Source organism: Panulirus ornatus, chromosome 16, assembly GCF_036320965.1.
Source record: "Panulirus ornatus isolate Po-2019 chromosome 16, ASM3632096v1, whole genome shotgun sequence".
Lineage (NCBI taxonomy): Eukaryota > Metazoa > Arthropoda > Malacostraca > Decapoda > Palinuridae > Panulirus > Panulirus ornatus.
Genome location: NC_092239.1, coordinates 15716225 through 15732156, shown reverse-complemented (window position 1 = coordinate 15732156; position 15932 = coordinate 15716225). Strand labels below are relative to the sequence as shown.

The 15932-nt window shown below is 44.9% G+C and overlaps 1 long non-coding RNA gene across 1 annotated transcript in view; it reads right to left on the bottom strand.

The window, feature by feature from the left end:
- LOC139753982 (uncharacterized) overlaps window positions 1-15932 on the bottom strand; it is a 285933-nt gene that overhangs the window by 116821 nt on the left and 153180 nt on the right. Inside the window, exon 3 of the long non-coding RNA XR_011713794.1 lies at window positions 13766-13854. This is a non-coding gene — a long non-coding RNA (uncharacterized lncRNA). The remainder of the gene's footprint in view (window positions 1-13765; window positions 13855-15932) is intronic.

Below are 15932 nucleotides of genomic sequence, written 5' to 3'. Positions count from 1 at the left end.
CATCATTGTTATTATCATCATCATCATCATCATCATCATTGTTATCATCATCATCATCATTGTTATCATCATCATCATCATCATCATCATCATCATCATCATTGTTATCATCATCATCATCATTGTTATCATCATCATCATATTTTATCATCATCATCATCATCATCATCATCATCATCATTGTTATCATCATCATCATCATTGTTATCATCATCATCATCATCATTGTTATCATCATCATCATCATCATCATCATCATCATTGTTATCAACATCATCATCATCATCATCATTGTTATCATCATCATCATCATCATTGTTATCATCATCATCATCATCATCATTGTTATCATCATCATCATCATCATCATCATCATTGTTATCATCATCATCATCATCATTGTTATCATCATCATCATCATTGTTATCATCATCATCATCATCATCCTCATCATCATCATCATCATTGTTATCATCATCATCATCATCATCCTCATCATCATCATCATCATTGTTATCATCATCATCATCATCATCATCATCATCATCATTGTTATCATCATCATCACCACGAGATATACTTCTACCAAGATGACAAACGAGACACATTTTACTGGTATCATCATCTTCATAAAATACACTTCAACATAATGAAAGAAAAAAAGACTAATCACTGGAGAGCTATGGCCTCGGAGACGCCCGCTGACACCGTCCATAACGCCGTTTGTAAAGTTCTCGACCTGCTGAACTGACGGAGGTGTGGATCCCCTTCGTTCTGCAGACTCTGCTTGGCAAATGACGGAGGACATAGACGGGAACATCTACAGGTCCTGTGAGGTCACAGTACCACGGGTGTGCTCTCCAGGCCGGTGGCTAGTACAGTGTCACCACAAGAGTGGGCCTACGAAGGTGCTACAGTGGTGGTGGTGGTGGCGGCGGGTATGATGGGAGGTGAGGGTTGAGGATCACAGATCGAGCTGCGGTCACAGAAGAGCCTCCGAAGCCATCGTGAGGTTATGGCCACGCGGTGGCCTTCATACCTGGCCACAACCAGTGGTCCATATCATACGTTGGTGGCCACCTGGTGGCCCTCGTGCCACTGGCCCACATCCTCACCAGGGCCTTCAAGGTAACACACCGCCTTTTGCAAGAGCCATAAATACCTAAAGGATTTGAGCTGGGCAAAAAATAAGGGGGCGAGTTTGCTTGGAATGCAAATCTTATCTTGGAAAATATTCAAAAGCTAAATAACCCAGGAGAAACATGACCAAAGGCCACGAGACTCGTGTCGCAAGGTGTAAAAAGTTCCTGCCCGACCAAAGCACAATCTTCCTCATCTACTTATTCATTTACATAAGTTATCGTTCGTGTTACACTGAAGTCGAGCCACTAAGTCGGGCACTACACGTCTCTACATTCACAATTTCACACACAAAATAAAATCATGTCAAAGACGAAAAAATAATAATAAATCAATAAATAAAATACAAAATAAATGTACAACTTAAAAAAATAAAAGATTATGAACGTGAATGTAATCATTTCAATCCTTCATACAATCGAGAACCCAATTACCAACATAATCAAAGGGCCAAGCATTTAGTGACAGCGTACATAACCTGTGAACTACTTCCAACACTTGGAGATGGTCTTCAAATTTCTACGATTGGGTAGTTATGACTTGACCTTGACGCCCATAATGACCCTGATAATCGATGGGCCTAAGGGCCAAATAACCAGCTGACCTTAACAACACATCGGTAAGACGGTACTGCAGGCAGGTGTCTGAAAAACATAAGATTCACAGAGTCCTGAGGGACTGTACACCAGCTCGCACCGGCTATATACAAACCTCACTCTCCTAAGCATCCACTATGGAGGCATCTTCCTACCTCCACATCTAGGACTCACTGCCACACATAGGTATTGCAGGCCTCCACCTGCTCGAGGATACACCACGAGTGAAGCACCACGATACCAGGTCCTGGTGTTGCACAGGATTTTCTTTCTAAAGGTTCCTGCAGCCCAAGGTTATGCCACCTCCAGGATGAGGGACATGAGAACTCCTTAGGTGTATGAAGTTTTTGATGAGATCGTACTCGCAATGATAAAACCTCAGCTGGTAGCACACACACACACACACACACACACACACACACACACACACACGTAAGACGAAGGGTATTCGAGTACTTAGTATTCGAATAGTTATTTCCTATTAGCCAGGCCCATAGCCTTGCGGTTAGCATTCCCGCCTCTTGCACAGGGATCCCGGGTTCGATCCTGGCTGTTGGAGGTTTGTATGTTCTATGAAGGTGCGCGTTTCTATGCACTATGTTCGTATTCAAATACCTCCGCGTTGTACAGTTAGGTTCGGCAAAATGCTATCTGCTGCCTATGTGCGCCTGTTGGGAAATGACCGGTGTAGACCCCATTGCAAGAGGTCACAGTGGTGCGCGTTATCTAGGACATAATAAAAATAAATATGCAAATGAAACACAGTGAGTTCCCAAGTGCACCTTCGTGTCATAATCACATCGTCAGGGGAGATACAAGAATGAGATAGAAGACGTACAACAGTCAGTTGATATACAAGGAGGAGACGTGGCTAAGACGATATTGGTAAATAAGCGTTGCACATTTTACCAATGGCGTCTTAGCTACGTCTCTTTATTGTATATCAACAAACTGTTCTGCGTGTTTTATCTGACTCTTGTATCTCCCCTGACGATGTGATCATGACATGAAAATGCTCGTGGGAACTTGGACAATCGCATGTTTACCAAATGGCGTCCTAGCTTCGTCTCTTCGTTGTATATCAACTGACTTATATTTCTCTCTTGTGTCTCTCCTGATGAGGTGATCATTACACGAAAGTGCACTTGGGAACTTCTCGTGTTTCATTTTCCCCGTGGACTCGTAGGAATATCTTGATCACGCGCAAAATTGTGATCCTTTCCAATATATATATATTTATATATATATATATATATATATATATATATATATATATATATATATATATATATATATATATATATATATATATATATATATATATATATATATATGTAATCTTAAGAGGAAATAAAGAAAGTTTTTCGGATCTTTCGAACAATACAAGCACACTAGTAACGACCCTTGGGTATGACGGCCAACTCTCTGGCCAGACCTTTAGAGGATCACGTGATCAGGATGACCATCATTACCCTCGCCCCTCGTCCTCAACACGGCCCTGACCAAACCTAAAATAAGGAGCAGGATGCTGCTCACCATAAACACTACAGCTGTAGAAAACAGAAGACGTTATTCATATACTAATGATGTCAAAAGAGAAAACAGATTGAACACCTCTACAGCATTCTAGTTTGGGTATGACCACCTTATATGAATCAACAACAAAAAATGTTAATTGAAAAAAAAAAAATCTACGAAAAAATAAAGATGTAAATCAACGTGTTCGTTCCTATATGATTACTGGCGTCGTCTTTTTGCATGCTATGTGATAAAATGTAAACCATTTACATCTGCTATACGACAGCGCAATATGAATTTACGTCATTCACTGACCCATCACGGGTAAAGAAGTCACTACCTCTTGTCGTATTTCACAGCGTGGGTTAGGATAATGAGAGATGAGGTCAAGAAGAAGGGAGGAGAGACAAGGCAGGGGAGACAAGAGGTGGCGTAGAGCGACGAAGGCGAGGAGGTTAAGTTACAGAGGGGGGAGAGGAGCAGCAGGGCACCGCTGCCTGTGGACCAGAGGGAGTCACGCACACCGCCGCTCCTCCCGTCATTACCCCTGGCATGTGAACCTCCGGCGGTAGGCCTGGCCTAACCCGACCCATAAACACGTGTAAGGCTCGCCGCCTCACTCCCTCCCTCCCTCACTCTTGTGGCGTGAGGCTGCCCACGCAACACTCAATTAATCAACCAGATGATACATTATTTTCATCCAGAGTCAGAGAGGACGCGACCTTGCTCGGGAGGGGACGAAGCTAAACAATGGGAACAATTTGTCTTGTGGAGCCCTGTAGTTCGCCCTGTTGTTCATTGTGGGCCGGACAATGTGTGTCAAAAGGGAGGGAGGCAAGTGTCCAGCTTCCTAGGGACGCTAAGCCATCACCCAGCACGAGCACCCTCCCGCCTGACACGGGGTCGGGTCACCCACACGGCCTCACATCAACACGACTGCTGTCCCAGCTGGTCATAGGTCGGGTCACGTCAGCCACAAGACCAGTCATCAACAAGAGTACCCTCCCGCCTACCATGAGGTCAGACCTGTCATCAACAAGAGTACCATCCCGCCAGTCATGGGGGTCAGGTCAGCCACACGACCAGTCATCAACAAGAGTACCCTCCCCACTAACGTGGGGTCAGGTCAGCCACACGACCAGTTATCCACAAGATTACCCTCCCCACTACCATGGGGTGAGGTCAGCCACACGACCAGTCATCAACAAGAGTACCCTCCCCACTACGAAGGGTACAGGTAAGCTCCTACCCCTGCCAACAGCACTCAGCTGCCAGCGCATACCACCACCCTACCACCGCTACACATTAACCACTACCATTGCCACAATGCTAACTACCACCATCCTCATCTGCTTCAAACTACCCCATGCCACTAGTTGCCAACACTCGACTACCGCCAACAGCCACAGCCAAAAGCCACACCCACAACCACCTACCGACACGACTGCAACTGCTACTATCTACTAACTCCAACTTCAAAAGTGAAGTTTGAGTGAGAGACAGCTGGTACTAAAGCACCTTGTCCTTTACTAAACTCAAAATAAGTATAAAACTGCAAATGTATACCGTAAAAAAACATAAAAAAATGTACAATTACTATGATCCTAATACATATATTCACGGAAGTAGGACATCACACTCCAACTAAGAAAAAAGAATATATATATATATATATATATATATATATATATATGGTATGTATATTTGCGTGTGTGGACGTATGTATATACATGTGTATGGGGGTGGGTTGGGTCATTTCTTTCGTCTGTTTCCTTGCGCTACCTCGCAAACGCGGGAGACAGCGACAAAAAAAAAAAAAGAAAAAAATGGTATTACCAACAGACAACTCGCTAAGAAATTCTCCTGGACTGCCATCCAACATTACCCCACCAGAGCAAAACGCCAACGGAGGGGACTTGACCCAAATTTCAAAAACCAACACCTCACAAGTTCCAGCGCCTCGCCAACTCGTCTTTTAATCAACGCCGGACAAAGTCTAAGGATGAACCAACCTACATTTCACTAAGACTACCAACTATCACCACCTTCAACCATCCACGTGCCATCACCTGCTGCTACCACCAACACCACCACCATCATCACCACCACTAACACCTCACTGTCACCACGTTGCTCTGCCAACACGTGACTCCCAGCAACATCACTACCATCATCCTGTTCGACCCAGTGAGAGGTATATTCGCCCAGGCTGAACGCGTAGTGCTGCTGCCTCCCTCTGCTTCCTACGACAACCTGCCCTTCCAACCACATCACATCTGATGTTTCTTTTTCATTACCTAGATTTCTGATCTGTAAGTATAATGGCAAGCAAACAATATATATGCTGTCAATGGATTGAACCAGGGCATGTGAAGCGTCTGGGGTAAACCATGGAAAGTACTGTGGGGCCTGGATGTGGAAAGGGAGCTGTGGTTTCGGTGCATTATTACATGACAGCTAGAGATTGAGTGTGAACGAATGGGGCCTTTGTTGTCTTTTCCTAGCTCTACCTCGCACACATGAGGGGGGAGGAGGTTGTTATTCCATGTGTGGCGAGGTGGCGATGGGAATGAATAAAGGCAGAAAGTATGAATTATGTATATGTGTATATATGTATATGTCTGTGTGTGTATATATATATGTGTACATTCAGATGTATAGGTATGTATATTTGCGTGTGTTGACGTGTATGTATATACATGTGTATGTGGGCGGGTTGGGCCATTCTTTCGTCTGTTTCCTTGCGCTACCTCGCTAACGCGGGAGACAGCGACAAAGCAAAATAAATAAATAAATAAATAAATATATATACATATATACATATATATATATATATATATATATATATATATATATATATATATATATACATATATATATATATATATATATATTTTTTTTTTTTCATACTATTCGCCATTTCCCGCATTAGCGAGGTAGCGTTAAGAACAGAGGACTGGGCCTTTGAGGGAATATCCTCATATGGCCCCTTTCTCTGTTCCTTCTTTTGGAAAATTTAAAAAAAAATGAGAGGGGAGGATTTCCAGCCCCCCGCTCCCTTCCCTTTTAGTCGCCTTCTACGACATGCAGGGAATACGTGGGAAGTATTCTTTCTCCCCTATATATATTTATCTATTTATTCACTTTGCCCCGCCGCCGTCCCCCGCGCCAGCGAGGCAGCGCAAGGAAACAGACGAAAGAATGGCCCAACCCACCCACACACACATGCATACACATACACGTCCACACACACCACATATACACACCTATACATCTCAACGCACACATACACATACACACACAGACACACACATATATACCCATGTACACAATTCACACTGTCTGCCCCCATTCATTCCCATCGCCACCCCGCCACACATGGAATAACAACATCCTTGCCCCTCATGTGTGCGAGGCAGCGCTAGGAAAAGACAACAAAGGCCCCATTCGTTCACACTCAGTCTCCAGCTGTCATGCAACAATGCACCGAAACCACAGCTCCCCTTCCACATCCAGGCCCCACAGAACCCTCCATGGCCCACCCCAAACGCTTCACATGCCCCGGCCCAATCCATTGACACCACGTCGACCCCAGTATACCACATCGCTCCACATATATTTCTTTCTTTCAAACTTTTCGCCATTTCCCGCGTTAGCGAGGTAGCGTTAAGAACAGAGAACTGTGCCTTTGAGGGAATATCCTCACCTGGCCCCCTTCTCTGTTCCTTCTTTTGGAAAAAAAAAAAAAAAAAAAAAAAAAAATATATATATATATATATATATATATATATATATATATATATATATATATATATATATATATATATATATATATATATATATATATACATACTTTCGGCAACTCTTGATCTATGCTCTTTAATCTAACCCAAAACAATCGAATATTCATGTCAAACGGTGACCTATCTTACTCACGAGGTTGTGCCCTCATTCACAAAGTCATCACCGTACTCACCAAAATGTCGTTATCTTACTCATGAGGTCGTCATCGTACTCACGTTATCAAGTGACCGTCCTGGAGGGATTACGGCATCGTACTCCAGGTGCAGACGAGTTATCGCAATCAAGGGTTTACGTCATGGCACTAAACGTTATCACTTCACGTGAACCAAGGGGTTACGTCATCTGACTCAGGGGAATTAAATCAACTCACTGAAGGAAATCACAAGTCATCCAACTCGGGGATAATATGTCACCTTACGCAAGGAGTCATCACCGTAAGATATGGGTGACGTGGCGTTCACAACGGGCAAGTCATGTGATAACGAAGGTTAAATTAGACCGTCACGATACACAAGTCCCCCCCAGTGCTCGTGCTGGATAAAGAACCTCACCCAACGGACGTGTTGTCACAACGAAGAGGGGCCACCACCCCCCGCCCCAGCGGAAGACCTGGCGGACCTAACAATAACCTTCTCGAGGTTAAGTCATCAGACTGAAGATTGGCGTCGTAATCTGCAGAGAATTACATCTTTTTAATGGGTTTCGGGAGCGTCTTAAAAGAGGTCAGGCCACCAGTCTTCCGCCCTTGAACACGACGGTGTACGACCCTTGAGCATGACGGTGTGCGACACGAACACGACGGAGTACGACCCTTGAACACGACAGTGTACAACTCTTGAATACGACACTGTATGACCCTTGAACACGACATTGCATGACCCTTGAACACGACGGTGTACGACCCTTCAATACGACAGTGTACGACCCTTCAATACAAGGGGCAATACCCTCCGAGCTCGAGGGTGTACACAACCCTTGGGTATGATGCTCTGGCTTTTCTCCTGGGCCTTTGAGTGTCACCATACATATAAAGGTTCAGTCCTTCGAGGCGTCACTCCTGGCGAACTCCAACCAACAAATCTTACACCACAGCAGCAGTTTAAAGTTCACCCTCGCCTGCTGGACTGCAGGCACCCGTGCTGGGTGACAAACACATGGCCTCTCCATCACGGGTTATGCGCTGCCTCACAACCCTCTACCTCAACGAGCGTGGGAGACGCATCACAACCAGTGCTGCCACCCGAGGACATGCGACCCTCTGACGAGGTATGGCAAGATGTGACGCCATACATCACTCTCAGATAAGGTCTGTTAAGATGATAAAGACGTGATATGCACAGCTGCGAGATAACAAACGCGCTAGGGCTGTCCTTGCATAACCACCACCATCCGGTAATCTTAAACACACACACACACACACACACACACACACACACACATAAGTCCTTACGCTGTCGCACCGTAAACCAACGCACGGTTTTAATATTTCTTTCTATTGACATCCAGCAGAGGAAACCAAACAGATAAACTTCCGCGGCCAGCTCAGTACCTGCCAATTTGGCAGTCATATAACACGGTTAACAGGTGCCATTATGGCCTAACGGAGATATAAGGTCCACCACCACCCACTTAGCCAGAGCGAGGAGTTCCATATGAGCGGGAGCCACAGTGGTGGTGGTGGTCCTCCTGTGTCCCGGCTGGCCGGTGAGCACTATGGACAGAACTTACCGGGGCGTGAGCCTATTCCCCTTAATAAATGTCAAGCCGAGCGTGCTCCATAACTAGCGGGCCTCCACCGACAAGTCGCCCACCCTCCCTCCCACTTCCTCTCCCTCTCTAACTTACGCTTTTATTTTCACTACTTCAACCGGCGTATGGACGCAAGAGAGGCTGTTACGAAATACGCGCGAGACAAGGAGGAAAGATGAGAGGGGGGGAAAAAAGGAAAGGTGAGAGTTTTGTGCAAGGTGATATACTTTAAAGTTTTCTTTCAAAAAAAAATCTAAGAGGGGGAAAAATTCCTTCCTGGAAGAGGGTGGGGAAGAAGGAGGATGAGGAGGAGGAGGAGGAGGAGGAGGAGGAGATGGAGGAGGAGGAGGAGGAGATGGAGAGGAGGAGATGGAGGAGGAGGAGGAGGAGGAGGAGACACTGGCATTGATCTGGGGAAACTGCTGGGACGGTGGTAATTGCCAGCCACCAGCCCTCCAGCTGGTAGGACTGAGGATCCCAGGCTCCAGGGATGGCCCAGGGAAGACCCCAGACTGCTGGGATGGTACAGGGAAGATCCCGGGCTCCGGGGATGGCCCAGGGAAGACCCCAGACTGCTGGGATGGTACAGGGAAGATCCCGGGCTCCGGGGATAGCCTAGGGAAGATCCCGGGCTCCGGGGATGGCTCAGGGAAGATCCCAGACTGCTGGGATGGTACAGGGAAGATCCCGGGCTCCGGGGATAGCCCAGGGAAGATCCCGGGCTCCGGGGATGGCCCAGGGAAGACCCCAGACTGCTGGGATGGTACAGGGAAGATCCCGGGCTCCGGGGATAGCCTAGGGAAGATCCCGGGTTGCGGGGATGGCTCAGGGAAGATCCCAGGCTCCAGGGATGGCCCAGGGAAGACCCCAGACTGCTAAGATGGCCTAGGGAAAATCCCAGGTTGCTGGGATGGCCTAGGGAAAATCCCAGGTTGCTGGGATGGCCTAGGGAAAATCCCAGGCTGCCGGGATGTCCCAGGGAAGATCGCAGACAACGGGGATGGCAAATAGAAGACCCCCAGACAGCATGAATGGCCTAGCCTCTTCTTCTTTTTCTTCTCTTTTGTTGTTGTAGTTGTTATTGTTGTTGTTGTTGTTGTTGTTGTTGTTGTTGTTGTTGTACTCGCCAGGTCCCTGTCTGGCACGACTCAAAGCCATCCTGAAGGCCGGGTCCTCACATTGCCCTACGTCTGGGCTACCTGGCTGGCTGGTCGACTCTCAGCTCGTCCGCCACACTCATACCCTACCACGGTTCCCGAGGTCCTCCATCCCCAAAACAAAATGGTAACAAAAAGCCACGAAAATCTCTCTCTCTCTCTCTCTCTCTCTCTCTCTCTCTCTCTCCCTATTTATCTATCTATCTATCTATCTATCTGTCTGTCTGTCTGTCTGCCTGTCTGTCTGTCTGTCTGTCTGTCTGTCTGTCTATCTATCTATCTATCTATCCATCTATCTATTCATTTATCTATTATACTTTGTCGCTGTCTCCCGCATCAGCGAGGTAGAGCAAGGAAACAGACGAAAGAATGGCCTAACCCACCCAAATACACATTTTTTTTTTTCATATTCGCCATTTCCCGCGTTAGCGGGGTAGCGTTAAGAACAGAGAACTGGGCCTTTGAGGGAATATCCTCATCTGGCCCCCTTCTCTGTTCCTTCTTTGGGAAAAAAACAAAAAACGAGAGTGGAGGATTTCCAGCCCCCCGCTCCCTTCCCTTTTAGTCGCCTTCTACGACACGCAGGGAATACGTGGGAAGTATATATATATATATATATATATATATATATATATATATATATATATATATATATATATACATATATATATATATATATATATATATATATATATATATATATATATATATATATATACATAAACGTCCACACACGCACATATACATACCTATACATTTCAACGTATATATACATATACATAAACGGACATATACGTATATACACATGTACATAATTCATACTTGCTGCCTTTATATAATGTGTATATATATATATATATATATATATATATATATATATATATATATATATATATATATATCTTTTCTTTCTTTTAAACTATTCGCTATTTCCCGCGTTAGCGAGGTACCGTTAAGAACAGAGGACTGGGCCTTTTTTGGAATATCCTCACCTGGCCCCCTCTGTTCCTTCTTTTGGAGAAAAAAAAAAAAACGAGAGGGGAGGATTTCCAGCCCCCCGCTCCCTCCCCTTTTAGTCGCCTTCTACGACACACAGGGAATACGTGGGAAGTATTCTTAATCCCCTATCCCCAGGGATAATATAAATATATATATATATATATATATATATATATATATATATATATATATATATATATATACCGCAAGAGGTCACGTCACAGTGGTGCGTGATCTAGTATATGCACATAACCACGAGGAAAATGACACACGATAAGTTCCCAAGCGCACTTTCGTGTTATGATCACATCGTCAGAGGAGATGCATGAATGAGATAGAAGACGTAGAACAGTCAGTTGATATACAAGGAAGAGACGTAGCTAAGACGCCATATATGTGAATATACTGTGAATACCAACGAGAGTAATAGCACATATTATCTTGACTCACTGTAATGCTACAGAAATAAAGACGTCATGACAATTACGTGTTTTCTTTTTTTTTGCTTTAATTTCATGTGAAATATGGTATTGCGCGTAGCATGCCAACCTCCCATATAAAGCGCGTATCAACAACACTGCAGGTCTATTCTTACAGTATATCACCATCGTGCTGATGCCATTTTCTTTCCTGGTTTGCTTCACGCTACAGACGTTCGTTCATCAACCTCCTTGAGTACGTTAGAACGACCCACTGAGCACGACAATACCACCCTTGAACACGGACGGCACGACCCTTGACTGCAAGCTTACAATCCCCTGAGCACGACGGCACGACGGAAGAATTCATACGTTGACTGTAGATGAGGGCCTGGCCTCTGATATGACCTTCAAGGGTCAGGTCAGAGGTTACGTTTAATCATCCCTAACTGCCGGGACGTCGTGCTTAACGATCGTACCGCCCAGTTCCATGTTATGCTCCAGTCATAACGTCGTGCCCAAACAACTCGTACCGTTTTGCTAAAACATAAAAAAAAGTCGTACCGTCGTGCTCAGAGGTCACACTGCCGACCACAGGTCCTACCGTGGTGCTCAGAGATCACACCGTCGACCACAGGTCCTACCGTGGTGCTCAGAGATCACACCGTCGACCACAGGTCGTGCCGTCGTGCTCATAGGTCACACCGTCGACCACAGGTCGTACCGTCGTGCTCTGGCGACTAAGTAACCACTGTAAGGAGAGGCAGTACGCACTACCCGGCCATCTACCCCAGGGTACGATTACACTGGCTCGAGTATTTGTGTCCCCGGGTAATCCTGCAGCAGTTTGACTCCCGTTGCACCGTGTGGCGGACGGGGTGGGGTGTGTATGTGTGTGTGTGTGTGTGTGTGTGTGTGTGTGTGTGTGTGTGTGTGTGTGTGTGTGTGTGTGTGCGTGTCAAGTACACTCAGGCTGTGTCTCAAATCGAGGTCGGGACAATCTTCCGCAACACTCGTGTGTGTTCCGCCCAATGATACCGGTGAGCTATTCCCCTAAGCTGAGGTGGTTTCATTTCCAGCAAAATCTGGAAAGCTTTATGTTCCAACTCCACACATAACCAACGGCAGTATTCCAGACATCCATAATCACGTGGGAAAGGAAAACTGTTAATAGACAAATTGTACAAACATACTGAAGTCAACTTTACGCTCAAAAGGGTAAAAAGCGAGAAATGAAAATCAAATTCAAAATAAAGCCTGCTGGAGATTTTCTCAGCTGGCCGCTACATCATATAGACACGGCTGAAAATATATACAGACACACACACATACACACACACACACACACACACACACACACACACACACACACACACACAGGGCCTCAACCACTTCCATCCAGACTTCACGATATACCATATCCTGGGCCGACACCCACCAACCATCCCCCTCGCTTCCTACTGAACACCCTCTGAATGTCCGACCATCGCCCATGTTGTTAGTCTGGCTCGCCTGTATACATCATGACAGCGCTACAGGAAGCCTTTCTATTGTCTGAACGGCAAATTTTCTCTCGCCATCGTCATCCTATTCGTCCTTGCTATACTGCCGCATTCCACGGATGTTGGTAAGTTATACATGAAATTTGGTCACACTCTAAATTGTAAGATTACAGCAACCAGAAATAATATATATATATATATATATATATATATATATATATATATATATATATATATATATATATATATATATATACACACACACACACACACACACACACACACACACACACACACACACACGAATATACTATAGTGCATATAAACGCGCACTTTCATAGCACACATAATACCCTCCAACAGCCAAGGTTCGAACCCTGGGTTCGAATTGTGGCTGTTTGAGGATACCATTCGAATAAAAAAAAAATATATATATATATATATGTATATATATTATCCCTGGGGATAGGGGAGAAAGAATACTTCCCACGTATTCCCTGCGTGTCGTAGAAGGCGACTAAAAGGGGAGGAGAGCGGGGGGCTGGAAATCCTCCCCTCTCAATTTTTTTTTAATTTTCCAAAAGAAGGAACAGAGAAGGGGGCCAGGTGAGGATATTCCCTCAGTGGCCCAGTTCTCTGTTCTTAACGCTACCTCGCTAACGCGGGAAATGGCGAATAGTTTGAAAAAAAAAAAAAATGTATATATATGTGTGTGTGTGTGTGTGTGTGTGTGTGTGTGTGTTACAAGGAGAAAATTTTACACATATCTATACATTCATTTTAGTAACAAGAAAGCAGATGGAGGATAAGGTAGAAGTCACCATTATCTGCCCCATTATCAGGGGCCTAACACCCTCAAATGCTGCAAGACTCGCACTTACCACACTACTGTTCCTCACGTTTAGCCTAGGTCCTCAATCTTCTAAAGGTCACTTCGGCCTTATTTCTTCGGGGCAAGATTCAAACTTACCTAAGAGAGAGGGAGAGAGGGAGAGAAAACATCAGTGAATGTTTACGGTACAAGATATGAGTAAATAATTATGACAAAGCAGTTTACAGCAAACAGTCAAAGTTGTACGTCAATCCAGTCAAAGTTGTACGTCAATCCAGTCAAAGTTGTACGTCAATTCAGTCAAAGTTGTACGTAAATCCAGTCAAAGTTGTACGTCAATTCAGTCAAAGTTGTACGTCAATCCAGTCAAAGTTGTACGTCAATTCAGTCAAAGTTATACGTCAATCCAGTTAAAGTTGTACGTCAATCCAGTCAAAGTTGTACGTCATACCAGTCAAAGCTGTGCGTCAATCCAGTCAAAGTTGTACGTCAGTCCAGTTAAAGTTGTACGTCAATTCAGTCAAAGTTGTACGTCAATTCAGTCAAAGTTGTACGTCAATCCAGTCAAAGTTGTACGTCAATTCAGTCAAAGTTGTACGTCAATTCAGTCAAAGTTATATGTCAATCCAGTCAAAGCTGTACGTCATTTTAGTCAAAGTTGTACGTCAATCCAGTCAAAGTTGTACGTCAATCCAGTCAAAGTTGTACGTCAATTCAGTCAAAGTTGTACGTCAATCCAGTCAAAGTTGCAGGTCAATTCAGTCAAGGTTGTGCGTCAATCCAGTCAAAGTACGTCAATCCAGTCAAAGTTGTACGTCATTTCAGTCATAGTTGTACGTCAGTCCAGTCAAAGTTGTACGTCAATCCAGTCAAAGTTGTACGTCAATTCAGTCGAAGTTGTACGTCAATTATGCCCAGGCAGGACCTGGTCGACATACTATAAATCCACACGGAAATAAAGCCTTAGAAGTTCCACCATAATGCCTCCCATGTCGATATGTTAACTGGTCGATCCTCATGTATACAACTTAATATACAGGTAATGAGATCATGATAATTCTGGTGAAAAAGATATGAGTGATGGTGGCATAAAAGTCTCCATCCCTCCTGTTGAAGTGAGGGAGACAGCTGGAGAAGGGGAGATACTTATGCCACGATGACCACAACTAAGAGGATATCGAAGTAAGGACACGGACTCCATGTTCAATGAACCTGTCTGCATTAGTAACAAAGGACCGTCCTGTGCTTGACTCAACTGGTTCAGGCAGGAAGGTAATGCAACATCCCTAACTGCCCCTTTCCCCATCCATCCTCCCCCTCAGCCCACCTCCCTCCACTTCAAGGAGCCTGACGATGCTCGTAATATATTCAGGCCATCGAGCATGAGAGAAGACCCTTGTACAGTGAGAGACAAGAGTATGTTGCTGGGATTTGGTGAAAACGTCCCGTGAAAGTTGAACGTTCCGGCGCGCGCTTCCCCGCATGATACAACCAGCTGTTGTCTCTGAACATACACACACACACACACACACACACACACACACACACACACACACACACACACACACGCGCGCGTCACCGAATTTCTAGAGACAAAGGGAAAAAATAGGATTTCTTTTTTCCACATATTTACCTTAAAATTTTAAATCTATCTAAATAGGCTTTACTTTCTAGTAGAGCAAAATAAAGTACACCTGTATGGCATCTACCAGAGGATTATTCTAACCCTGATCCGAATCAACAATATATATATATGAAGCTTCACTAGAAGCAGGTTCGCCAGATGTAATCAATCAACGGTCAAAACAGGGAACAGATTTTTGTCTTTCACTGTACACGACGGTAAGATGGCCTGACCTTTGTGTCCTTAAGGTTCAGGCCAAATCAAAGGCCTCGATACCATACCCAGGGGCCGCACCGTCGTACTGAAGGTGTTTCAACTACAAGTTGATTGATATCACATTAACAATCATACCTCCCACTGTGTGTACGACAGACACTCCAACTCATCTTCACCAGGGACGTTCCCTGAGCAGCCCCACCACCCTGGCTGGTAAACTGCACTTCCTCAACACTGCCTCTCAAGTTACGTTCGGACATACAACAAGGAAAGTCGTCTCGTTCATACATCATCTCCATGAGCACCCTCTATCACTTTCCTGTCCCTCACCATCTCTCATCAATTCTCACTCCTCCTCCATCCATCTCTCATTCCC